Source organism: Triturus cristatus, chromosome 8 (assembly GCF_964204655.1).
Source record: "Triturus cristatus chromosome 8, aTriCri1.1, whole genome shotgun sequence".
Taxonomy (NCBI): Eukaryota; Metazoa; Chordata; class Amphibia; order Caudata; family Salamandridae; genus Triturus; species Triturus cristatus.
Window position 1 is genome coordinate 358,907,261 of NC_140591.1, and position 27,291 is coordinate 358,934,551.

A 27,291-nucleotide genomic window follows, 5' to 3' on the forward strand; every position below is an offset into this window, starting at 1 on the left:
TGCTCTGTGTAGTATTCCAATGTAAGTCATAGTAGAATGTTAGTATGTAATGCTACTATAATGTAAGTATGTAATGTTAGAATGTAGGGCTGTCATGAGGGGAATCTTGGGGAGTTTGTACATGGTGCTGAAGAAGACAGTTGCCTTGCTGTCTGCTCCTGTAGGTGGCTGTTTAAGCTGTCTTCTTTCCCTGCAATAAATCTACTTATCGGATCCACTGCTTTCTGCCTCTTCACTACATAAATTTGGCGACGAGCGGGAGAAGGTAAAAAGAAGGCAGCACTCACCAATATTTCGAGCTTCCTTGCGTTCTGCTGAAGACCCGTTTTCTTCGTGAAGCTGTTTCTACTCATCCCAGGGTGGTCGGCTGATCGAACTATGTGATCCTACCTCTGGTAGGATTTATATTGTTTGATTCTCGTGAAGCTGTTTCTACTCATCCCAGGATCGTCGGCTGATCGAACTATGTGATCCTACCTCTGGTAGGATTTATATTTTTTGATTTTGGGCTTCCTCTGCCTCTTCACTACACTCTGGTTGCTGTACTACATGTGTGCAAGTAGTGTAAGTATGCGTCTATACTAATTCTGTAGTTATGCAGTAACCAATGCATCATGGCCCTATAGAGCGCCACCTCCCAGGCGCAGCTCATACAATGTCCCGGGTTGTGCATCCGTGGGACATTTATGTTTGCTATTACAGGGCGGGAGCATTGCTTCCACCCGTTGAAGCGAGAGGAGGAAAACCTTGTATCGCTTCAATAAAGCAGATCCGGATGGTAAAAACAGAGAAAAAAAAATGAAGTGGGGTCTCACCCGTTCATTTCAATGAGCCCACTGGTGGGTAATGTTCTGGGGCCAATCCTATTATGATATTGCGGGGTCTCTGCAGCACTGGGGACCTTAATCTCACATGTAAATTAGGCGTGGGAGGGCACAGAGATGTTTCGCAGCCTAGGGGATCCACACCTCCCCGGGTATTGTTTACGAATTGTTCGGGGGGCTTTGAGGCCAACTCAAGACCGGGGATCGGAAACCTCCGGAACTTTACTTAAATATGCAGGGTGGGCCTCGCCAGTCATTGAAGCCTAGGTGGCCCTAGGCAGTGCCTTATTGGTTCTGAAATCACACGGGCAGTACTCATGGTGTTATAAAGTGATACACTCAAAGAACCCTTGCCGTTGGAGAATAACCCAGGCTTCATTTATGTAATAGTCTGTTGGTTTATATTTGATAGGTGCACCGCAAAATTAAAAAAAAATTCTCTCATAACCTACTATCAACCGCCGATTTTCAGAATAAACTACAGACAAGTGTTGTCAGAAAAAGAAGACCCATACACTCAATTAATTATTGGTAAAAGAAAATACTTTTATTGAAACAACATAAATAAATGGAAACGTAACTTTATTCGAACAACAGTAAAACAAGAAAGAAGTGGGTGGGACTCCTCCGGAAGCAGCGTACAAAAGCTGCAAGAGAAAAAAGAAACATAAGTATGTGTGCCATGTCCAAGAGAACAAGCATTTGCACTGCAATAGGTCTCGCATTAACGCAAGTTTAAGCTATTGGCATTGTAAATGACAATGCCTTTTATTGATGTTTTAAAAACGAAAACAAAAATAAAAGTCATTGTTATTTGCATTGTCAATAGCTCAAACTCGTGTAAATGCGAGACCTATTGCATTGCAAATGCTTGTTAATTGCTGGCAGGTTTATGACCAGGAGGGTCCCGGCCTACTTAAAGCCCTGCGCACTGTACGTTTTAAGCAAGCGCCCTCTGCACGAGACTAAAGGATCCTTGTCCTTTGACCCAAAGTCACCCTGCCCAGTGACATTGGCTCCTGCTCACAGTATGAGGTTCCAATCCCTAAAACTCACCACCATTGGCTCACCACATAAGACCAGAGGCAGCCTTAAGCCGCGCTCATGAGCTGGCATCAGAAAAGAGGCAATACCAGCACGCACTCTGAAGTTCTCATAAGGCGCCACTTAGGAGCTCTAAAAAATTCAAAATAAATACAATGAAATAACAAGCCCGGGAGTTGTGTGTGCGCGCGCGCGTGCTAAAAGAAAATTTTAAAAAGCACGCGAGTGGTGCTCAGAGGCGTTTGAGTGAGTGCGCTGGCGATGAGCGGGTGCGTGATCGCGCATCCTGCTCTTTTTCAAACCACATACTCGTGCTTGTGGCACGTGGCTGCGCACTCCCGCAAGCTATATGCCACCACACGCACGAGTATGTGCTTTGTAAAAAGAGCTGCACGATGACTAAAGGTCTCGTATGCAGTGCATGCGCACTGCGTAGGCGAGACCTAAAAAGAAAGGTAGTCAGAATGAAAGGAAGAAAGTGAGAATGGGACAGAGAGCGAGTGGGTGGAAGGGAGAAGGGGAGGGAGAGTCAAAAGAACAGAGGGAGGAGGAGAGAGAGCGTTGGCCTACTGCACCCAGCCCTCACTGTTCAACTCCCGTCACGCATGTGTCTGGGACGCTGGGGTCCGCGAGAAAGAGTGCAGTCCAGCAAGTTTTTCAAATGAAATAGAGATATGAATGAGGCCAAAGATTATATTATTATCTACGGCAACATCGCTTGTCAGCACCTGTGCACGCAGGCTGCTGCACCCCAGCCCCTTCCCCCGCACTGTGCTTAATTGCAGCTCCTCTGCACCGAGCCATCACTGCTCACCTGCCACAACTGGTGTGTCCAACGATGTGCTGGTGCGAGCTCCAACTCCGGGGTGCCACTCTAAGGGTGGCAGAGCAGGTCTCCGGTCGTTGACTGTGTCTTGATACCACGATGGAAGGCGTCAGAATGCCCAGGGCCTCATCACAGGCTGAGCATCCGCTCCGCCGATTATGGTGCCACTAACTCAGTGTCTGAAAAGGGAGAAATAATATAATGGTGGAAACGTCTTAAGGTAAAGGAAGGTTTATTTCAAGCTTAAGAGAGAACACCAGTTGAGTGCATCCTTCCTTCTTGAAGTACGATCTACCAACTGTTAGTGGTAATCGCGGTTCAAAGAGGAGTTGGAGTGCACGAGAATACACGAGGGTAAATAATATTATGTTATGCCAACATTCACATACAAAGGAACAGAGCGCATGCTAGAAGTTTAATGTGTGCGTGTAATGCAGTTGGGGAAGTCTGTGTGAATGTACACTTAGTAATCAGCTCCCTACAGTGCCCCAAAAGCCAACGCCACGTGTTGGTAGGGTAGCACTGCCCGCTGGCTCAGGCCTACAGTACGGTCCAGCAGGTCCTTAAAATGAAACAGAGATGTGACTGAATGAGGTCAGAGATCACATCATTACGCACGGTAACATCGCTTGTTTGCACCTGTGCACCCAGGTTGATGCACCCCATCCCTCCCGACGAAACGCGCTCAATTGCAGCCCCTGTGCACCCAGGCCCCACTGCTCACCTGCTGTCATTAGTTTGTTTCCAAACACGACATCCAGCAGGGTTCACAATTCAGATGGAGTTTTGATTGCCAGGATGTTGTACACCTCATGGATCCCTTTTTTTTAGTGCGCATTGTGATATGCGAGGTGGATGTGGCCATATCACCTGAAGCAGTGTGGAAGAACTGGGACATGTGGCGTCGTCGTTATCCTATTTATATGTACACAAAGTGGTCTGGGCTTGCGTACGGCAGACCAGCGTAGGGGTGTGAATAATTATTCCTGGGACCTGGGCGTTGTTCAGTTCCTGCCTGGCCAGGAAGTGTACTTATGTGTGTGTCCCTGTTGCAGTTTTGACGTCGCACAATCTGCAATTTACATTAATGTAGCATGTACCAGGAGGGCGGCAACTAACGCTAATGAGATGCTGTCCAAAAACATTGAATGGACAACATCATAGGTTGTGAATATGCGCAGAGACGCATGTCAATGGTGTGTGGTATTATTGAAAGTTTTGCTATCGCGAAGCGCACACATGTGATAGTGCTCGGATGGAGGGAGGATCAGCAGTGACGCTACGTCATGTACTCTTTACTGTTTGTCACATGTGATCTAGGATGTGCACTCTGACCGTGGCTGATGATACCTCTTCGAGCCACCAATACCCAGGCCGAAAGGCAGCACAATAATGTGCGCACACACACACCAGGGGCATCGTGTAACACACATTTGTTTTTTGATGTAACGTTTCAGATGCATGGGTATCACATGTGGAAGGCTACTGTACAGGGCATGATAATTGATCAAGATGATCGTTGCATGCTGTGTGTACTATAAGATATGTGTACACAGCAAAAAGGTTTTCAAAAAAGCTCAGTAAGCAGAAGAGGTGTCTCTCATCAAAAGGTGTACAGAGAATGACTAAAATGGGTGGGGTCCTCCAACTGTTACAATGGGAAATGTTATGAACCAATCAAAAGCTTTTTTTTAAGGTCACATGGCAAGCGCGCACTGAGCGCGCAAGGAGGCCGCACCCGACGGGATTTTGAGAAAATATATTTACCATAATAAAAGTTTAATACAGTTAGAAATATATAAATGTGGAAAATATTTTAGATTATCGCTTGCTCTCATATACACTTTAAACTTATTTAGTTTTGAGACATAAAAATATAAATGAGGGAATGGCGTACCCGGCGCGATACCATACGTCTATAACGTAACACAGGGCCTGGCAGCGTGCACTCGTCGCATACGGAACGTGCAGCCGGCGCGACCCTACACGTAGATGATGTAACGCGTGTATTGGTACTGCGCAGCTGTCGCATACCAAACTAGAAGCTGGCGCGACCTTATATGTACATGATGTTAGGCGGGACACGGTGCTACGAAGTCGTCGGATACGAAATGCGCATCCTTAACGAGTTTCGCAATATCGCGGATTGGATTCGTGTGGTGATGGAGCTTGGTACACTACCGGTACGGGAGTCTAGTTTTCTAAAAAAAAATATATATATATATATATATATATACATACTTTTTTGGGAAGATATAAAAAATTACATCATTTTTCAAATAAAAAAAAGGATAATAGAGTTGCAAAATATTACAAAAAAAATAGAAAAAATGTAGGTTTTATATATATTAAAATATTAAATTAATATTTAAAAAACCATAGGCTTTACAGACGTTGTAGTTAGGAATTAGCATTTAAAAAACCTTAGAAATTCACTGAAAAAACCATAGGTTTCAGGGACGTTATAGTTAGTTGGACATTTGTCTCATATAAAACCAGAGAAATTCGCCTGTTATAGTTAGTTGAGCTAACTATAACTCACGCGCCCGCAATGCACTGGTGATGACGTCACATATTGCATCACTCATGACACGGTCAGTGACATCACTGATGACATCACATATATATATATATATTCCACAAGAAAGGTGATCGAAAGCTGAGTCAGCCTCACACGACGTAAGTATTCACCTTTATTTAATTGGTAGACAGCAGCAATACATCAAGCCCTTCACAGCATCAAGTTCATTGCCTTTTTGCCATACGCGTTTCGGACTTAAAAGTTCTCTTTATCACTGGTCTGGCATGGAGAAAAGCAGCTCCACTTACAGAGCTGCTTTCCTCCATGCCATAAGCTGAGCTGCTTTCCTCCATGCCAGGCCAGTGATAAAGAGAACTTTTAAGCCCGAAACGCGTAATCGCAAATAACTTGATGCTGTGAGGGCTTGATGTATTGCTGCTGTCTACCAATTAAATTAAGGTGAATACTTACGTTGTGTGTGGCTGACTCAGCTTTCGAGCACCTTTCTTGTGGAATATTTAGCAGCTTGCTCTGGCCACGAGTGAGCCCCACTGCCAACTGCAGCAGGTCCGTGCGGGTGTAATGGAAACGCACACCCAGGAACGACATAACCAAGATGGTGGGACATGAGTTTAGCAGTAATACATCTTCATCCAAAAACAGCGACCAACAGGGGTGTTTAATGTTTAAGGGAAAGGAATGTGCGGCAGCATCTACTCTGAGAAAAAACACCACTACAAAGACCAGAATGCAATGTGACACGCCCACTGGGCAGGACTAACATTTAAATATCGGGAGTGCGATATCACTTACAGAGCTGCTTTCCTCCATGCCAGGCCAGTGATAAAGGGAACTTTTAATCTCGAAACGCCTATGGCAAAAAGGCAAAGAACTTGATGCTGTGAGGGCCTTGATGTATTGCTGCTGTCTACCAATTAAATGAAGGTGAATACTTACGTCGTGTGTGGCTGACTCAGCTTTCGAGTACCTTTCTTGTGGAATATTTAGCGGCTTGCTCTGGCCGTGAGTGAGCCCCACTGCCAATTGCAGCAGGTCCGTGCGGTTGTAATGGACACGCACACCCAGGAACGACGTAACCGAGTTGGTGGGACATGAGTTTAGCAGTAATACATCCTCATCCAAAAACAGCGACCAACAGGGGTGTATAATGTTTAAGGGAAAGGAATGTGCAGCAGCATCTACTCTGAGAAAAAACTCCACTACAAAGACCAGAATGCAATGTGACATGCCTACTGGGCAGGACTAACATTTAAATATCGCGACTGCGATATCACTTACAGAGCTGCATTCTTCCTTGCCAGGCCAATGATAAAGGGAACTTTTAAGCCCGAAACACGTATGGCAAAAAGGCAAAGAACTTGATGCTGTGAGGGCCTTGATATATTGCTGATGTCTACCAATTAAATGAAGGTGAATACTTACGTTGTGTGTGGCTGACTCAGCTTTCGAGCACCTTTCTTGTGGAATATATACATATATATATATATATATCCACCACCAATCCCGCCTCTTTGCCAAGAAACGGGTCCGACACATGCTTTTGGACAGATCAGGTAAGGTTTTAATTGCCACCATCCAGACAGATAAAAGCTTAAAACACCTGGCAGACGCGTTTCAGCGAATGCCTTAATCATTGCCAGCATTGTGTTTTAGAAAATAATTGAATTGTGCAGGAATTTTACATACTGCTGGTGATGTTCCTATTGGTACTCATTTGTCCAATCACAGCCCTTGTTCTTCCATCACTGTGGGCAGTAGGTGCCAAGGATGCTGGTAAATGAAGTCCTGCAGTCTGTAAGGGTCTCCAAAAATAGTGCATGTCAGCAGTCCCACAACGCGGACTTTGGTACAGTGACCGGTCCGTACATTGAGTAATGCCCCAGCTATTTGCCAGCCTGTGAGTCCGCTCATCTACTGCCGCAGGGACCATGTCAGCAAACATCACCTGTCGCCGTCCAAATCAGCAGCAAGCTGCTGCTCTTTCCTCGATACCAGGAACACTATCTTGGGCGAGGGGGCGCCACTTTGTGCAACCAGCACCAAACACCCCACTGCCAATTACAGCAGGTCCGTGTGGTTGTAATGGACACGCACATCCAGGAACGACGTAACCGAGTTGGTGGGACATGAGTTTAGCAGTAATACATCCTCATCCAAAAACAGCGACCAACAGTGGTGTAAAATGTTTAAGGGAAAGGAATGTGCGGCAGCATCTACTCTGAGAAAGAACTCCACTACAAAGACCCTCAAGATCACGAGCTTCACTGTGATTGGCTGCCAACACTCCAAACCAGCCAGAAAAAAACAGTGAACAAAATGTTTAAAAACAAGAAAAGGGGTCAGGGTAGAAACACCCTGACACCCTAGGCCTGCTCAGGGGTCCCACAAAGACCCCCAGGGCCCAAACAAGCTTTTTATGTTTTTTATAATTTCGGGCCCTCTGGCGAGGTGTAAATTGGGGGATTAAGTCCCCTTGAATCCTGATGGTCCCTTGGGTCCAACTAGGCCACCAGGTACCTCCAGTAAGAACCCATGAGCTGCGTTGCAAAGATGTGTAAAAAGGGGCGTGGCCTTGGACCACCCCTCTGCAAAGCAGCTCTGTGCTGCTTCCTGGAGGTACCTGGTGGGCTAGTTCACCCCCAGGGACCCTCAGGATTCAAGGGGACTTAATCCCCCAACTTACAACGTGCTAGGGGTATGTTTGCACAGTGGTGCAGGGAGGGGGCGGGAGCTGATATAAGAAGTTAGCAATCCTGTTGTGTGGGACTTACTGGTGGTAATAAAAGGGATAGTTGGCTCCCAAGGTTGACGTTGGGGCTAACTAATCCTCCTGTTACCTCCAGTAAATCCCACACAGTGGTATTGCTAAGAGGTGTTTCGGAGGCCACGCTCACCTTTCTCAACCACTCTGGAAACGCGACTGGCATGTTATAGTTAGAAATTAGCAATATTATTATGTTTTTTAATTCACTGAAAAAACCATAGGTTTCAGGGACGTTAGAAATTCACTGAAAAAACCATAGGTTTCAGGGATGTTATAGTTAGTTGGACATTTCTCTTGTAAAAAAACATAGAAAATCCCCCAATATAGTTAGTTCAGCTAACTATAACTCGCACACCCGCAATGCACTGCTAATTACGTCACATATTACATCAATAATGACATGGTCAGTGACCTCATCACTGATGACATCTCAAATGACAATTACTGATGACATCACTGATGAGCGACCATTGACCTTGCCAGGTAGGTCATTCCCCCCGCTGCAGCTCCACCTACTCCCTGAGTGTGTCTGTGCCTTTTTGCTCCCCTGTGCCCCGCTACCCACTTGCTTTCTGTGCCCCGTTCCTGTGTGCCTTTTGCTCCTCTGTGCCCCCGCTGCCCACTTGCCTTCTGTGCCCCGTTCTTGGGTGCCTTTTTGCTCCTCTGTGCCCCGCTGCCCACTTGCTTTCTGTGCCCCGTTCCAGTGTGCCTTTTGCTCCTCTGTGCCCCCGCTGCCCACTTGCCATCTGTGCCCCATTCCTGTGTGCCTTTTGCTCCTCTGTGCCCCCACTGCCCACTTGCCTTCTGTGCCCCCTGTTGTGCCCGCTCACGGCGCTCCCGTTCCCACCGCTGCATCCCCTGCAGCCCCGCCCCTGCACCCATTCGCTGCCCCCTGCCCCCTGCCCCCTGCCACCCACCTCCCGCCTCCCGCCTCCCAGCTGCTCCTCCCTCCCACCTCTCCTTAAAATGGCGGCCGCTGGCTCGCCAAAGGCGCGCTTAAGGCAAGTCCATCTACGCCCGTCCGCGCCCAGCACCAGAACCCTTGGCCCCCACACCAGCCATGAAGACTGCCTCTGATATGACACCATCACCCTCATCGCTCTCAACCCAGGACAAACCCCCACCTGCTGCAGGGCCACCCCGAAGCGCACCCACGGTCCCTTCGCCTGCCAGAACTGCAGCTTCTCCTGCATCGAAGACGCAGAGACACCCGCCACAACCAGCTCAGATGCATCCTGATCAACACCTGCTCAGCACGCAAACTCGCCGTCGAGCTCGGGGACCTACTCGACACTGCATCTCCAGACGTCGCCTTCCTGACAGAGACCTGGATGAACGAAGCCTCCTCTCCAGACATCGCCATAGCCATCCCCGACGGATACAAGATCGCCCGCAGAGACCGTACCAACGGAGTCGGAGGAGGACTCGCCATCGTCCACAAGAAGACCATCAGGGTCTCAACAAACACCGACGACACTCTCAGCACCGCCGAACACATGCACTTCCAGATCCACACGGACCCCAAGACCACCCTAAGAGGCACCCTGGTCTACAGACCACCTGTACCCCGACCACAATTCTGCGACGCCATCACCGACTTCATCAGCACGCATGCACTGACCTCCACCGACTACATCCTCCTCTGGGACCTGAACTTCCATCTGGAGAACAACGACAGCAACTCCTCCAGCCTGATAGACAACCTCGCCAACCTCGGGCTGGAACAGCTCGTCACAACACCGACCCACATAGCCGGACACACGCTCTACGCCATCTTCTCCTCAAGCCCACACGTCTCCTTCAGCCACATCACGGAACCCACCTGGACCGACCACCACTGCATCCACTTCACCTTCCGGAAACCCGTCGCACATCACCGCACCCTACAGATCCCCCATCGGTTCTGGGGCAAAATCACTGAAGTACAACTACAGACAAACCTCGCACTCAACCCACCGACCAACCCCTGAAACCCCGACAATGGTGCGCGCACCCTCAGAAGATGGATGGACGACTGCGCCAACACCTTAGCCCCACTGAAAAAACAATCCCTCAAAGACACCAGCAAGAGAGCCAACTGGTTCACCCCGGAACTCCTAGCATCAAAGCGCACCTGCCGGAAGTTGGAGAACATATGACACAGCGAGAAGTCGCCAGGCAGCCACGCAGCCCACAAAGACGCCATCTGCAACCACCACCACCTCATCAGGACCGCCAAAAGGACCTCCTTCAAAGACCACCTCGACAACAATGCACACAACAGCAAGGAGCTCTTCAACTTCGTGAAGGAACTCTCCAACCCCAGCTCCAACGCCAACGACATCCCGCCGTCTCAAGCCCTGTGCGACTCCCTCGCCACCTTCTTCCACCGCAAGATCGCCGACATCCACGATAGCTTCAACCCCCGGACGACCGTAACAGGCCCCAACATGCCGGAACCACCACACCGCACCAACTACGACCCCCTGACAACCTGGGCCAACGTGAACATCGAAGACACAATCAAGACCATGGGCACAATCCACTCTGGCTCGCCGTCTGACCCTTTTCCACACCACATCTTAAACAAAGCCGGCAGCTCCATCGCACCCCACCTACGCAACATCATCAACCTCTCCTTCGAGACCGTGACCTTCCCTGAATGCTGGAAACACGCCGAGATCAACGCCCTACTGAAGAAACCCAAGGCGGACCCGAACGAACTGAAAAACTTCCGGCCAATCTCCCTGCTTCCGTTCCCAGCTAAGGTAATCGTGAAGATAGTCAACATCCAGCTCACCCGCTACCTCGAAGACAACAGCATCCTGGACCCCTCCCAGTCAGGATTCCGCAGCAACCACAGCACCGAGACTGCCCTCATCGCCGCCACAGACGACATCAGGATCCTATTGGACAACGGCGAGACTGCGGCCCTCATCCTTCTGGACCTCTCCGCCGCCTTCGACACCGTCTGCCACTGCACACTATGCACACAACTCCACGACGCAGGGATCCGAGACAAGGCCCTGGACTGGACCTCCTCCTTCCTCTCCGACAGAACCCAGAGAGTCCGCCTCCCCTCATTCCGATGCGAAGCCTCCGAGATCATCTGCGGCGTCTCGCAGGGATCCTCCCTCAGCCCGACGCTGTTCAACGTCTACATGGCGCCTCTCGCACGCATCGCCTGACATCACGACCTCAACATAATCTCCTATGCCGATGACACGCAACTGATCCTCTCCCTCACCAAGGACCCCCTCACCTACAAATCCAACCTCCACCAGGAAATGAAGGCCGTCGCCGACTGGATGGAGGATAGCCGCCTTAAGCTGAACACAGACAAGACGGAGATCCTCATCCTCGGGCCCAACCTCTCAGCATGGGACGACTCCTGGTGGCCCGCATCGCTGGGGACACCCCCAGCACCCACCAACCACGCACGCAACCTGGGAGTCATCCTCGACTCGAAACTCACCATGACCAAACAAGTCAACGCTGTCTCCTCCACCTGCTTCAACACCCTCCGTATGCTCCGCAAGATCTACAGATGGATCCCGACAGACACAAGGAAAACAGTCACCCAGGCCCTAGTCAGCAGCAGACTCGACTACGGAAACGCCCTCTACACCGGAGCCCCGACCAAGCTCATAAACAAACTGCAAAGAATCCAGAATACCTCTGCATGCCTAATCCTCGACGTCCCGCGCCGCGACCACATCACCCCCCACATGAGGAACCTGCACTGGCTCCCTGTTGACAAAAGAATCTCCTTCAAGCTCCTGATCCACGCACACAAGGCACTCAACAAGACCGGCCCAGCCTATCTCAACAGTCAACTCTCCTTCTACGTACCCAACATGAAACTCCGCTTCGCAGACCTCTCCCTGGCTACCGTCCCACGCATCCGTAGAACCACAGCCGGAGGCAAATTCTTCTCCCACTGCGCCGCCAAGACCTGGAACACCCTCCCCCTCATCCTACGACAAACCGAAGACCTTCTAACCTTCAGGAGACAACTCAAGACCTGGCTGTTCGACCAGTAGCAACAGAACCCCCCCCTCCTCAGCGCCTTTAAATCCCTTGCGAGTAGTAGTGCGCTTTACAAATGATTTGATTGATTGATTGATGACATCATCCACGTGAAAATCTGATGCACCTCCTCACACTCCAATATAACATTTGATACACCCACTGTAAAATGCAGACTACCATTTTCTAAACCATAGACACACCAATACCAGTTACTAGATACACACTCACTGATTCCTAGGTCTACACACACATCCACTCATTCACCCATACAGTCATTCATACATGCAGTCACTCATCATTACAACACTATCATATGCACTCATACACCTATACATACACTCACACACCACCACTCATCCAGAGTTACTCACACACGTAGTCAGTCATGCAAAAAATCAATCACACTCCCATTTACTCACCTATACAGTTATACACACACCACATCACTTATTCAAACAGAAACAAACGCATACTTACTCTCTTATAGAATCACTGATACAAGTACACACTCATCCATACAGCTACTCTCACAATAACTGACTCTCACTTATAGTCATTTATATACTTCAACTCTCACATGCACTGCCTTTTACATATGTAGTTACTTGAACATGTACCATTGAGACATCAATTCAATCACCAACACACCCATACACACACTCACCCACCCATACAGCTGTTTCCACATGCACTCTTGAACCCATACACTCAGTGATCAACCACTCAAACATCTATGCACAAAGTCACACACCTCCCACCCACCCACATACACACTCAGGCACCCATACAAATACTCAGGAAACCTATCGATAACCCATATAGACACTCATGTAGCTACTCACCAACCCATGCAGCAGCTTATACAACAACAGACAGACTGATACAGACATTCACACAGTTTAGTCACTAACCCATGCATTCAGTAAGACACATGTGATCACTCACTTAAATAGTCAGTCACACATGTTCTAAATCCTCCATCCAGACACTTATACACCCACTCATTCTTCAATACACCTTGGCATATATATATAATACATATTTAAACTTTAAAGAAAAACAGTCACTGAATGATGTTATCAGTGATGTCATTTGAGATGTCATCAGGGATGTCATCAGTGATGTCACTGACCATGTCAAGATTGATGTAATATGTGACGTCATCAGCAGTGCATTGCGGGTGCACGAGTTATAGTTAGCTGAACCAACTATAACGGGGGAATTTCTATGTTTTTTTTACAAGAGAAATGTCTAACTAACTATAACGTTCCTGAAACCTATGGTTTTTTCAGTGAATTTCTAAGGTTTTTTAAATGCTAATTTCTAACTATAACCTGCCTGAAACCTATGGTTTTTTCAGTGAATTTCAAAGGTTTTTTCAATGCTAATTTCTAACTATAACGTCCCTGAAACCTATAGTTTTTCAGTGAATTGATGCTAGACGTAACACTCATAGCGTGGCATTCCCACAAACATTTTGCCTCCACTCCTGTTTGCTTAATTTGTTTTTGTTGGTTTTAGAGCTCTGTGCACATTGCCCCTTCTAACCAGTGCTAAAGTGCTTGTGCTCTCTCTGCCAAACGTGGTAAAATTGGTCTACACCTAATTTTCACATTTAATATGCTTGTAAGTGCCTAATAGATGGTATTACAAATATATGGGGTCTGTAAATTAAATGTTACTAGTGGAACTGCAGCACTTAATGTGCCACCCACAAAAGCAGCCCCTTAAATTATGTCTCAGGCCTGCTACTGCAACCTGTAGTGCAGTTTTAACTGCCATTTCGACCTGGCACAATAAACTTTTTGCCATGCCTAACCTTCCATTTTAATACTTATATGTCACCCATAAGTTGGGCCCTAAGTTGCCCATGAGGCAGTGTGAATTGCATTTACAAAGTAGGACATGTGTTTTTAAGTTTTACATGTACTGGTAGTGAAAAAACCCAAACTTTTTCCTACCTCTCACATATGATGACAGTTGGGTTACCTTTATATATTCAATAAGTGATAACTTTTGATTGGAAGCCGAAATATATAGAAGGGCTTATAGGACAAGGTGCATTGTATTTAAAAAGTACTTAAGCCTTACATGTTCTGGCAGTGACAAAGTCCTACGGTCGTTTTTTACTGCTACAAGGTCTATTTCTCCCGTTGACTAACCCAGGGTTACCTTATTACATTTAATAAGTGATAACTTTGCATAGGAAGGAGATAGGGAGATTGTGTATGCACTCAAATCAATTGTAATTTAAAATCTGCTTTAAAAGTAAAGTCGGATTGTAAGTTAGATTTCTGAAAATGCCACTTTTAGAAAATTGGCATTTTCTTGTCTCAGCTATTTCTACCTTCTTCTAGTATCCTGGGTTACATGACTGTGAATGATTCTGCTGTTGGGGTTTGTATATTGCTTCCAGACAGTAGCACAAAAGGGGTTTGGGTGTGGCAAAGATAGGCGTTCTAGGTAGGATAAGTGGGTGGGGGTGTACCCAGCCTCACTTACACTTCAAAGTGCTTTGCCTCCTGCACACACAAAGGAACCTGATACCAGGCCTGCCTGCCTTTTGTCACCCCCAGACAGTTTGGAGCCTTGGCAGGGGAAGGGGAAGAACATTCGAGAATCAGATGTGGGAGAGATGTTATGATATGTTATATAGATTTGATGAGAGCACTTGTCACCCAGGAGGGTATGCAGGTTCTGAGCATGTGAGTAGGATTCAGGACAAGCCTATATCAGGCTATATATTTGAAGGACTTGGAGGTTAGTTTGAAAGTCAGGTCTTCAGCTTCTTGTGGAATCTGAGACGTAAAGAGAAGGTCCTGATGTGCTGGGGCAGGTCATTCCAGGTCATGGCAGTGATGCATGAAAATGAACAACCTCCGGTTCTGCTTCTGTGGATGAGCGGGGTGCGTGCGAGTGAGAGTGATGCTGTGCACTGTTGTCTGCTGGGTTATTAGAAGTGTAGGTGGTGGTTAAGGCAGGCAGGTGCTAAGTTGTGAAGAGCCTTCGGTGCTTGGATGAGGATGAAGACTCGATCTGCTTGCCTTCTGGCTAACCAGAGTAATTGAAATGTTTTGTTGGCTGACCACCTGTGTGAGCTACAGGGGCAAAACAAGCTTCAGATACCTCAGTGCAACTGCCCAGCTGACTTGATGCAAGTGGACCTGCATGGACCTGCAACTAGGTCTGCCTGAGTCCTGTTGGCCTCCACTGGAGTGAGTCCCTGATCCCCAAGAGGTGCCTTTCCCGGCCCTGGACTCTTAGCTGGCATCAGAGTATAGTTCTCCTCAAGAAAAGGTGAAAATCCTGAAGCTCGGCTCCTCGCGACTGTGAGAGGGCCCATTTGGGACAAGACTCTGCCGCCTGCGATGATCGCTAATACAAAGCTCCGGTGAGACCTGCTCTTGTGTCGACAGATACTGCCAGTGACAGCCGGCAATGCGAGACCTGCACGTCACGCTACAGCAACAACAGCCCATGGCGATCGCCAATGTAAAGCTACAGCAAAGACTGTTCACAACACCCAACCGGCTCTTCGTGCTCCAGAGGCGACCCTCTGCAGCACACAGCCTGCTCTTCATGTTAAAGTGAAGACCATCCACAATGCTCTGCCTGCTCTTGCGGCCTCCTCCACCAAACTGAACTATGAAGGTAACTTTTCAGCGGGGCTAACCAGGCCCTGTAGCCAACTTGCACTATATCGTGGTTGGCCTGAACTTGCAACTTTCTACCAGTCTAGCACAACCAGATGTCCTTGAGTGGTGCACTGTGCTTTTAGGCGCTACGTTCGCAAAAACTTTTAAATGTTATATCTTCTGTTCTACTGATTGGAATTTTTGGTTTTCTGGTATCATTTAATTTATTACAATTTACTTGGGTTTTATGAATTGGATTGGGATTTTTCTTGTGTTGTGTTTTCACTTTATTGCTACTTGTGTGCTACATAAATACCTTACACATTGCCTTTAAGTCAAGCCTGACTGCTTTGTGCCAAACTACCAGAAGGTTAAGCACAGGATAAAATAGTGAAGTTTTTTGGTTCGCCCTGACAAACATTGTGATTGTTACTTGAGTGGGGCTTCCACCACCCTAAACCAGTAACCTAATTTCTTACAAATACAGTCCATATTTAAATGGAAATAGAAAAAGAAGTAAGGCCCTGTGAAAATATGTTGTAATTATATTGGCACTGGGTTCAGGGATTGTAACAGGATGAGGTACAGAGCAAACTGATCTGCATCATCAATCCAGGCACAATAAGGTATGGACAAAGTATGCCCAAACCACATCTAATGGTTCATTAGGCAGGCAATGTCTCCTGTCGCAAGCTTGATTCAGGCAGAGAAATGAAATTGGTATGACCATTACAGTGTCTTTCTTCACTGTGGTCCATGATTTCACAGGTGTATCTATTGTCACTATCATCTGACCCTACCTTTTACGTTTGGTGCTCATTGGTTCACACACCCTGGTCTTCCAGAAATTAAGAGGTCTCTTCTTTAAACATTGAACCGTTCCCCTAGTTTGTGATTGTATTTAACCACTCATTCACACTTTTACACATATTTTTCAACAACGGGTCCTGATTTTTTTTTATAAACACTCCTTTTTGAGTATCCTCTCCATAACTCTCTAATGTCTAATTGGCTTGTAGCCTTGTTTGTATCCTTTCCTTATTGCTTGTCCATCTTGAACACGTTTCGCAATTTTAACCTTGCTTCCTTTCACGGTTTCTAGTTTTGACAGATACCAAAGAAAGGCCCGTATTTCTACATGTCCATACTTATTTGTAAAGGGACACAGCTCTCATCTTGTTTAGTCTGTAGTTTCAAAGGTAAGTCGTATTCTTGACCATTTATAACTTTTATTCTGTTGCCAGGATTTTCATTTCCAATGTCTAATTATCTGCCCTATTTCAGATACATGTGTAAAATGTATTAGACTATGCTGTTATTTAGGTTCCATTGGTTTCCTATAGGAGGGGACTATAAGTACTCACTGAACCCAAGCTACTAGTTCCTACTCCATTCCTAACTTAAGCCTATTCATTAATAGCTTTATGACAATGGTCGTATTTCCTTGAGTACCTTTGTTTCAAGAACTATGATTATCCTTACTTTATGACTTTTAGCCTCATTCTTGGGCCTCTCACCATGATTCTGCTACTCTACAAATTGTTGTAGAACAATCCCTGAAAGTGTGTCATATTTATCACATTAATAATAATAATAATAATAATAATAATAATCCCACTTATAAAGCGCCTGGTTACACAGGACTAGAGTGTCCCCGCGCTGCGGTGCATTCTGTCCTCGGCAGCCAGAAAGCCCTACCCTGGAAGGGAGACTATGCGGAGGGAAAGAGATAAGTTTTCAGTTTTTTACGAAAAATAGCCTCCGAAACCTCCAACCGGAGGCTCAGAGGGAGTTTGTTCCACTGCTGTGCTGCCACATAACGAAAGGAGTGGCCACCCATCCTTGCTCTCTTGATGGTAGGAACACACACCTGACCCGTCCCGCTCGATCTGAGTTGCCGGGTCGGTGAGTAGGGTGTAAGTAGAGCGAACAAGTAGGAGGGGCCCGTCTTATGTATGATCTGGTGGCAGACGCACAGCGCCTTAAACAGAACTCTCTCCCTGATTGGCAACCAGTGGAGGGAAGCAAGCACCCTCTTAGAAGAGGCTCTCCTCTCCAAACGAGCAGCTGCGTTCTGGATACCTTGGAGTCTCTGCACGCATTTAGAGGTCGCACCCAGGTACAGTACATTACCATAGTCCAGGCGCGATGTCACCAGGGCGTGCACCATGGTTTTCCTGGCTACAGTAGGCAGCACATCCAGGGTTTTCCGTAAGCCCCGCAGGACTCCACAACAGGTGCCTGTCACCCGCCTGGTCTGATACTCAAATGAGAGCTTGGTATTCAGCCATACCCCAAGGTTCTTAGCCTGTTCACAGGGCGTGGGTGTGGGTCTCAGAGTCTGTGGCCACCACACCGATGACCACACTGATGGAGCCTTCCCTATCACAAGCACCTCGGTCTTATTACCATTCAGTTTCAAGCAATGAATTGCCATCCAGGATGCTAGTTCTTGCAGGCATGACACGAAATTGAAGGCTGCCGCATCCTGTGCCTGTGTAAGGGAAACCACCAGTTGAGTGTCATGGGCATAGGACACAACCGTGACTCCAAAGCCCTCTGCAATCTCAGCTAAAGGCGTGACGTAGAGATTAAACAGGGTAGGGCTCAGGGTAGACCCCTGAGGCACCCCCTGTTTCAAATGAATAACTTTAGAGTAATAGGATCCCTGCGCCACCTGAAAGCTGCGCTCAGACAAGAAGGATTCCATCCACCTCAGAGCACTGCCTGCCACACCTCCTTCCCTCAAACAATGAAGCAGGGTATGATGGGCAACCGTATCGAACACGGCACTTAAATCTAAAAGAATTAAGGCCGCTGTCTGTCCCGCATCCACATATTTCCTGATGGTCTCAATTGAGAATAACAGAGCCGATTCGGTGGAATAGAGGGCCCGAAAACTGGACTGAGTCGGGTGAAGGAGGTTGTGTTTACAGATATGCGCAGTGAGTTGAGAATTTACTACCTTCTCCACAACTTTTGCGATGTAAGGAAGCAGCGAAATAGGATGCAGATGATCTAGTTGGTCTGGACCGATATGAGGTTTCTTAGGTAATGGAAGAACAACTGCTTCCTTCCATCTTTTAGGCACCGTACCCGCCTTAAAAGACATCTCCAAGAGATGTCTGATGCACAGCTCAAGAGTCACAATGCTCCCTCTAAGCACCCGAGGGGAGGCAGGATCTCTGGGAGAGCCAGACTTGACACTAAGAATAGTTTTAATTAGAATCTCTGGGGGGCGATACGGTGAATTTATCAATGCATTCTATCTCCAGAGTGTAACTCGCTTTGACCGAGGTCCCGTGTCCTACTCGAGCAGAGACAGGGAAGGTAGAGTAGATCTTCTCCACCTTCTCTGCGAAGAAAACAGCCACACGATTGCATGACTCCTCTGAGCCAACCTCTGGAGCTTCAGTTTTCGCTAGGGAGGATATTTCTTTATAGACCCTAAACAGTTCTTTGGCTGAATTCTCGGCCGTCGCAATTCTTTCCTGATAGTAGGATGCCTTAGCCCTTCTGATGAGCGCATAATAATTCTTTAGAGTTGTTTTGTACTCTCTCTCCAATAGGGCAGAGAAATCTTTCCTCCGTCACCTTTCTAGGTGTTTACAATCTGCTTAAGCCGTTCTCAAGGCAGCATTATACCAGGGGGCCGACTTCTGACCCCTTCCCGGCCTTTTAAATGTCCAGGGAGCGGTGCAGTCCAATGCCTCCGTAATCAGCCTGTCCAAAGCAACACAGTGAAGAATTGGACATCCAGAAACGAGGTAAGACCAATGAAGAAAAGATTGCAGGTTCTTTATTGTAGAAGGTATCCAAGAGACCCCATCCTTCAACTCCCAAGAGCAACTGACACAGTGTTCAAGGAGTAACATTCTCCCTCAAGTACATTCCATACTAGAATACAATAACCCAGCATGACATAGCCAGGTGACTTATACCCACTCTAGAACATTACATCACCTCCCTCTTTTAACCTAGAACACTACATCACCTCCCTCTTTTCCAACACAACAAACCCAAAACCAAAATAAAAATGCACAGCAACAAATAATAAGCCTTAATCTTGAAATCTTTGAGGAACTCTCCTCAACCTGACTGGCCTTGACGACTCAGGAAGTGAAGGAAGAGAAGGAACTGGTAAAGCATGAGACAAGCTTTCCTCCACACATTTAGAAGGACATTTTGCAACCCTGTTAAGATTCCAAACTCTATGATCTTGGGTTCTGACAGCATTACCTAGAAGTCTGATTACTTTAATTGGTTGACCAAATTTTGACCTCCCAAATTTCCTTTCAGGCAGCTTTACCCTGACCCAATCACCAACCTGAATAACCGTTTTTTTAACACCCTTTCTAGTGTCATACAACTCCTTTATCTTTATCATTTTATCCATTTCACGATCCTTCCAACCTTCAGTTTTGTCAATAGCACCACCCACTTCCAACCTTCTGGATGTCACCCAAAGAGGATTCACCTGCGTGCTAGGCACCCTTCCTCTAAATAGAGTAAAAGGGGATACACCAGTAGAGGAATGAGGCGTGACCCTATACTCATACTTTTTTATTGACTGCTTCCTCCCAGTCATATTCAGATATTAATGCCAACTGCATGGCCTCTTTGAGCACCCTCACAAACCTCTCAACAACACCATTACACTCGGGATGGTACAAAGCAGCCCGTTTATGTGTAATCCCTCTTTCACTGAAAAATTCCTCCACAATCCTGGACACAAACTGCACACCATTGTCTGTCAACACAGATGCTGGCAAACCCTCACCAGCAAATAGATCATCAAGAAACTTAATAACTGCAGCCGAATCAACACTGTTTACTATTTTAATGACTGGCCACCTCGAGAACATGTCCACACAGACCAAAACATACTGATCACGAGACTTCACCTTAACCGGCCCAAGAATATCAACGGCTATATCTCTCCAAGGACCATTTGCTTGCTTCCTGATAACCATGGGTTGAGTCCTACATTTAAGAACCTTGTCACTCACCGCACACTGAGGACACGAGCGCACCAATCTTTCAACCAAAGTGTCCATTGCAGGCCACCAATAAACTTCCCTCAGTCTTTCCTTCGTCTTCGCAATGCCCATATGACTGGAGTGTGCATTCTCAACTAACTTTTGGTGCACTGCACCAGGAACAACCAGTCTACTACCTCTAAAGAGAAGCCCATTTGAAAAAGACAACTCTTCTCTAACATTCCAAAAACCCTTAATCTCCTCATCACACATACGTTTCTCACACCACCCATCACGGACAAAACTTACAACACGCTGAAGAACAGCATCATCCCTCATTACAGCATTCCATTCTTCCTCACTAACCACCCCCTGGGTGACTAAACACACACTCCATTCTTCTCCAGAATATTCACCAAGAAAATAATCTTCCTCATCATCACCTTCATCAGAAACTGTGGAGCCACCAAGTCTTGACAAACAATCTGCGAGAATATTGTTAGCCCCTGGCAAATAATGAACATCAAATTCAAAGTCTTGCAACGCTACAACCCATCTCCTTATCCTATGTGACACACGGTCAATACCTTTATTTCCGAAAACCTCCTTCAATGGTTTGTGGTCAGAGACTACAACAAACCCTTTACCCCACAAAAATTTCCTCAGTTTACGAACCGCCCAATACACGGCTAGAGCCTCTTTCTCAACCACCGAGTAGTTACACTCTGCCCCTCTAAGAGGCCTTGATATGAACAAAATGGTATTGTCCCCTACTTCACCAGACTGTAGCAACACCGCACCCAGTCCTTTGGAGCTAGCATCAGTCATAACATAGGAATCTTTAGTAGGATCAAAACTGGAAAGATTAGGAGCTCTATTCAGACAATCCTTAATCAAGTCAAACTCAGCACTACAAGATTCATCCCATATGAACTCACAACCTTTCTTTAGTAACGCCCTGATCTTTTCTGTATTTTGAGCAAAACCAGGGACAAATTTGTTATAAAACTCTGCCATCCCTAAAAGTTTTGTGAGTTCATCTCTACTTGTAGGATAATTCAACTTACAAATGGCCTCTACCAGAGACGGTTTTGGCTTGATCCCTGACCCAGAAATTACATGCCCCAGATACTCAATCTGTTTTACATCAAATTTGCACTTATCCAACCTGAGGGTGAGACCAGAATCTTCCAACCTAGAGAGAACTTGATTTACCCTTTCATTATGTTCTCCCAAACTCGACCCATAAACAAGGATATCATCCTGATAGATTTTGACTCCAGCAACATCCCGTAAAGTATTCTCCATCACCCTTTGAAACACTGATGCAGCCGATATTAAACCAAAGGGCATTCTAAGAAATTTGAAAGTGCCAAACGGCGTGATGAAGGCCGTCAAATCTTGGCACGAGGGATGGAGTCTGACCTGATGGTAGGCCGAAGATAGGTCTAGTGTAGAAAAGTGTGTGGCCCCACCTAACGAGGATAACATTTCCGTAATGTTCGGAAGAGGGTAATGATCTACAACCACAGCTTTATTTAGTTCTCTCAAATCAATACATAGCCTGGCCTCTCCGTTGGCCTTCTGGGCCATAACTACCGGAGAAACCCACTCCGTAGCTTCAATTTCTTGAATGACCCCACTATCCAGCAATTTTTTTAGCTCGTCCTTCATTTTGCCTCCTACCAATAAAGGAACATTCCTGACTTTAGCCACCACAGGATTAGAATCCTTTTTTAGTTTAATGAGATGTACATACTTTCCAAGACACCCTAGTTTCTTTTCAAAGACTTTAGGGAACTTACTTATCCATACACTGTTATCAGAGATGGAAGCAACAGTGGATAGATCCCTCAAACACACCGAAGGAGATTCATTGGGATCTAAATAAACCCCAAGATCACGTTGGTGTAACCAACTGATTAAAGAGTCCCCTTTCATTGAGACATAAATCTTCCCTGCTGTGATCCTCCCTTTAAAATCTATTGTTCCCATAAAATATCCCAAAAGATTTATAACTTGACCACCATAACCTCTAGGGATAATATCTGGTTTAAACAGTTTCACTTTGGTGGTTAGATATTTTTCATAGAAAGTTTTTGGCACTAAAGTGATCTTGGCCCCAGAATCGAACAACATATCTACAAGATTGTCATTAATCAACACCTTCTCTATAGGTCCATCTGTTGCCTGACCGCATACTTGAGATACAATCAGATCACCCTCATCTTGCTCATAGATGTCTACCTCTCTCACATTTTTTGTATTTTTGCTAGACCTACAGCACTTAGAAAAATGACCCTTTCTTTTACAAATGGAACATGTTGCTTTCCATCCAGGACAGTCTTTGAAATTAGCTACATGTCCTGCATTTCCACACCGAAAGCACTTCACTGAAAATTTAGGATTCCAGTTTTGAGGTATGACTTTAGAGGAACCTGAACCAGATTGTAATGATGACTTGACCAATTTGTCGGAATTCTCAGAAGACTTTGTTTTGATCTCTTTGACATCAGTGTTAGCATTTTTGTCAGTGTCCGAACCCTTTTTTATGGCTTCCGAACATGCTTTAGAATGTTCGTGCATTTTCAATGTGGTGATAACTTCTTCCAAAGGTGGATTATCTTTCTGCCAAAGAGCATCTTTCGCCTTCTCAATCGAAGAACCCAACATGAGTTGATCTCTAAGTCTTTCCTCCAAACTACCAGCGAACGAGCAAGTGGAAGCCAGCTTGCGCAATGATGTAACATACTGCTCCACAGTTTCATCATGCCTTTGAACTCTCTTGCCAAAATGATATCTTTCTAAAATCATGCTCATTTTTGGTAGATAATGTAAGTCCATTTTCTTAATACAAATTTCATACTCATTGAGGGAGTCCCCATCAGGTAGGTCTGGAAGGTGTTCAAAGACTTCTTGGCCCTCTGAGCCTAGGCAATGTAAGAAAAGAGCTGACTTTCTCTCTGCACTCAGAGATGTACCACAAACCCTGGCATAATTGGCAAAAACCTTTTTCCATTTTATCCATGGTATGGTCGGATCACCAGGAGAAGATAGAAAGAAAGGAGGAGCAGTGACGTTTTGCATGGTCGCAAGAAGAAATGAAAAGCAAATAACCAAAATAAAATATAAAATGGGTAATCACACAACACTACCTCTCTTTTATACACCACAAGCAATCGTGATTGTCTCCATCCATGTACAATAAGGTAATTGCAAATAACACCTCGTGACCTGAGCCACTAATTAGGAAAAGACCCAGCAAGTTTAAAGAAAACGAACACCTCACACAAATACGACAGAAAATGATCTGCAAATGAAGAAGTAAAAATCAGCTGAGCAGATCAGCGTTGAGAAAGACAACCATGCTGTGCAGATCAGCGTTGCTGATAAATGTCACGAAACAGCATCAAAACACTAGAAAAGATCTGCAGTGAAAGACTGTAAAGCTGTGCAGATCAGCGTTACCAAAGCAATTAAAACGCTCAACAGTACCTTAAGATTGTTCTTGGCATCATTGCAAAGAGCAACGTGAGCACACTGCAAAAAGTTGTGGAGATTGCTCACTCAGTTGCCAGGAAACCGGAAGAAGCGAAGACACCACCCTGGACTTTACGCGAAATGGGTTGCCAGGCAACCGTGCAGAAGGCCGTGGAGACTGCGCACTTGCACTCGCTTGAAAATGACGTTGCAGCAGAGCGTAGAGGAACGTGAGCAGCTCGTTGGTTGCTCGTCGCCAAAATGAAGAATTGGACATCCAGAAACGAGGTAAGACCAATGAAGAAAAGATTGCAGGTTCTTTATTGTAGAAGGTATCCAAGAGACCCCATCCTTCAACTCCCAAGAGCAACTGACACAGTGTTCAAGGAGTAACATTCTCCCTCAAGTACATTCCATACTAGAATACAATAACCCAGCATGACATAGCCAGGTGACATATACCCACTCTAGAACATTACACACAGGCACCCTCAGCATCCAGGCCACCCGGCAGCCCACCCTGTAAAAGGCAAAATCCTCCTGAGAGAAGCCAACCCACTTCCTGCGTGCTATTTTCGTTTTGGGTTTCACCTGAACCTTTGATCTAGGCAGCCTCACTGAAAAAGGAATCAAAAAGTGATCCGACCACAAGACAGGAAGCGGAGGCTTCACAACTAAGGCTCCCCAGTTGGCAAAAATGGGGTCAAGTAAATGACCCAGCTGATGCGTGGGGAATTCAGATTGTAAGGTAAGTTGTAGAGTAGCCAATTCCTGGCGTACCTCTAGAGCCCCTACATTACTTGCGTCGTCCAAATGCAGATTTAGGTCACCCAGCACTAAAAATTTCTCATAGCGAAGTGCTGGTTGAATGAGGCATTTGATCAGACTGGGTGAAAACTGAGTATGGGGGCAAGGGGGTCTATAAACCAGGAGCCCTTTCATGATATAATTTGTGGCCGTCCTGATCGTAAAAAGACCCGCCTCACTTTCAGCAATATTGGCCGGCTCAAGAGAGCACTGGATAGTGTGCTTAAAAATAATCGCAATCCCCCCCCCTCTACCGGAAGGCCTATCTACTCTCATAATCCCATAACCACTGGGGAGAGCCTCAAGGATTTCAGGCGCTGAGTCCTCATCCAGCCAGGTCTCAGTGAGGAACAACACATCGGCCTGACCATCGACCAGAAAGTCACAGATCTCTACTCTGTGTTTCCTCAATGACCTACAATTCATTAAGAAGAGGTTCAAAGATGGACCCTCCTCCTGATTCTTCTCCCTAGCACACAACCTGAAGAAGCAGTGCCTGCACTCCCCAGTCTTACTCCCTACCTCAATGCTATGTCTACATAGCTCGGCCATGACGGGGCAGAGAGCATAAAGCTGCTGGGAGCTATAGTGTAATCCGACTCCCAAACCACCAAGGGTTCTGGCCCCGGGCCCCAGATGGCCGCAGACGGGCTTGCCATTGGCGCGCCTTCAACGTGCCAGCGGCATGCCCACAGCGCGCGTCCGCTGCGTGGCTGCTGAGGCATGTGGCTTTTATGAGCGAGCTCTCCCTGCCGCTAGAACGCTGACCGTTCGAGGCGGAAGTGCCTGGCACTCACCTCCCCGCCTTCCACGCAACGGTACTAGTTACCGCGTCGGACCGAGGCGGGAAGGAACAGTGACTGAGCCAGGCTTCCGAAAAGGTAAGGGACCCCCAAAGCACCTCTAGCGCACCCCCCGCAAATAAAAGCACAACAAGTGCACAATTTAAAACAGTGAGACAGGGAAAAATGAACTTTAAAAGAAGTTGCCTTCAGCAGGATGCACCACAAGAGCAGGTCGAGGGACACTGCCAATGCCCGTCTAGCCGCACCGCGGCAGTCAGCCCTGCGGCCTTTATGAGAAAGCTCTCCCTGCCGCTAGAATGCTGACCGTTCGAGGCGAAAGTGCCTGGCTCTCACCTCCCCGCCCTCCGCGCAACGGTACTAGTTACCGCGTCGGACCGAGGTGGGAAGGAACAGTGACTGAGCCAGGCTTCCGAAAAGGTAAGGGACCCCCAAAGCACCCCTAGCGCTCCCCCCGCAAATAAAAGCACAACAAGTGCACAATTTAAAACAGTGAGTCAGGGAATAATAAACTTTAAAAGAAGTTGCCTTCAGCAGGATGCACCACGAGAGCGGGTCGAGGGACACTGCCACTGCCCGTCTAGCCGCATTAGTTTTAGAATGTAAATATCAAGCTCTGGATTTCTATTTTCACCATTCTTTTTTACAAAAACTCAAAGTTACATAAACATTACTAATACTACTCTCTTATGTTTGTAATGGTATAGTTGTTCTCAACTATAGAGTCCTAAAGATTGAAATAACCTCAACACCGATTCTAAATGAATATTACTTTTGACTCTTCGATATACTTTGGATCATTCTAGCTTTTATTTGCAGTCATTACATTAGAGGATGTCTCCACAATATTTTCCTTCTTTGTCCCTCACTTCTCTTCCCTGTCCTTGTCTTGGTGCTCTCTCTTATTTAATCGATTAATGTCTTATCCTTCTCACATAATGTCTCCTTCTTTCTATGCTATTCTTCCCCAGGTATCGGCCTTTAAGGGCTTGGCCTTGGTACCATTGTCATCATCTCTAGATTTTCAGATATCTGGGTCAGGCCCTTTCCTCTACAGTGTAGGAAACCATGATCACCAACTAAATCTTCATTTTGATGATTCTACTCTATTGCCAAGGTAGCCTTCTTTTGTTTAAGTCTCTATAATTTGAGGTTTTATTTCTGTATACCGCTTGTTAGAAATGGGGGTCTCTAGTTGGTAGAGGTACCTTTGTCCAAATAGTCTAGTCAGGGTAAGCGGATACACACTTTAGATAACCCCTGCTCACCCCCTTGGTAGCTTGGCATGAGCAGACAGGCTTATCACAAAGGCAATGTGTAAAGTATTTGTACCAACACTCACAGAAATACAGTGAATACACCACAAAGGGACAACACACCAGTTTAGGAAAATAAAATATCTTTATCTAAACTACAAGACCAAAATTGACAAAAATCCAACATACACGGTTAAAAATATGACTTTCAAAAGGTTTCAAGAACTTGTACCTTGGAAAACTATGGATGTGTGACTTTTCACTAAAGTACCTGTAGTTGCGTCAAAGTTCACCAAGCCAAACAGCCGCAGCATCGGAAA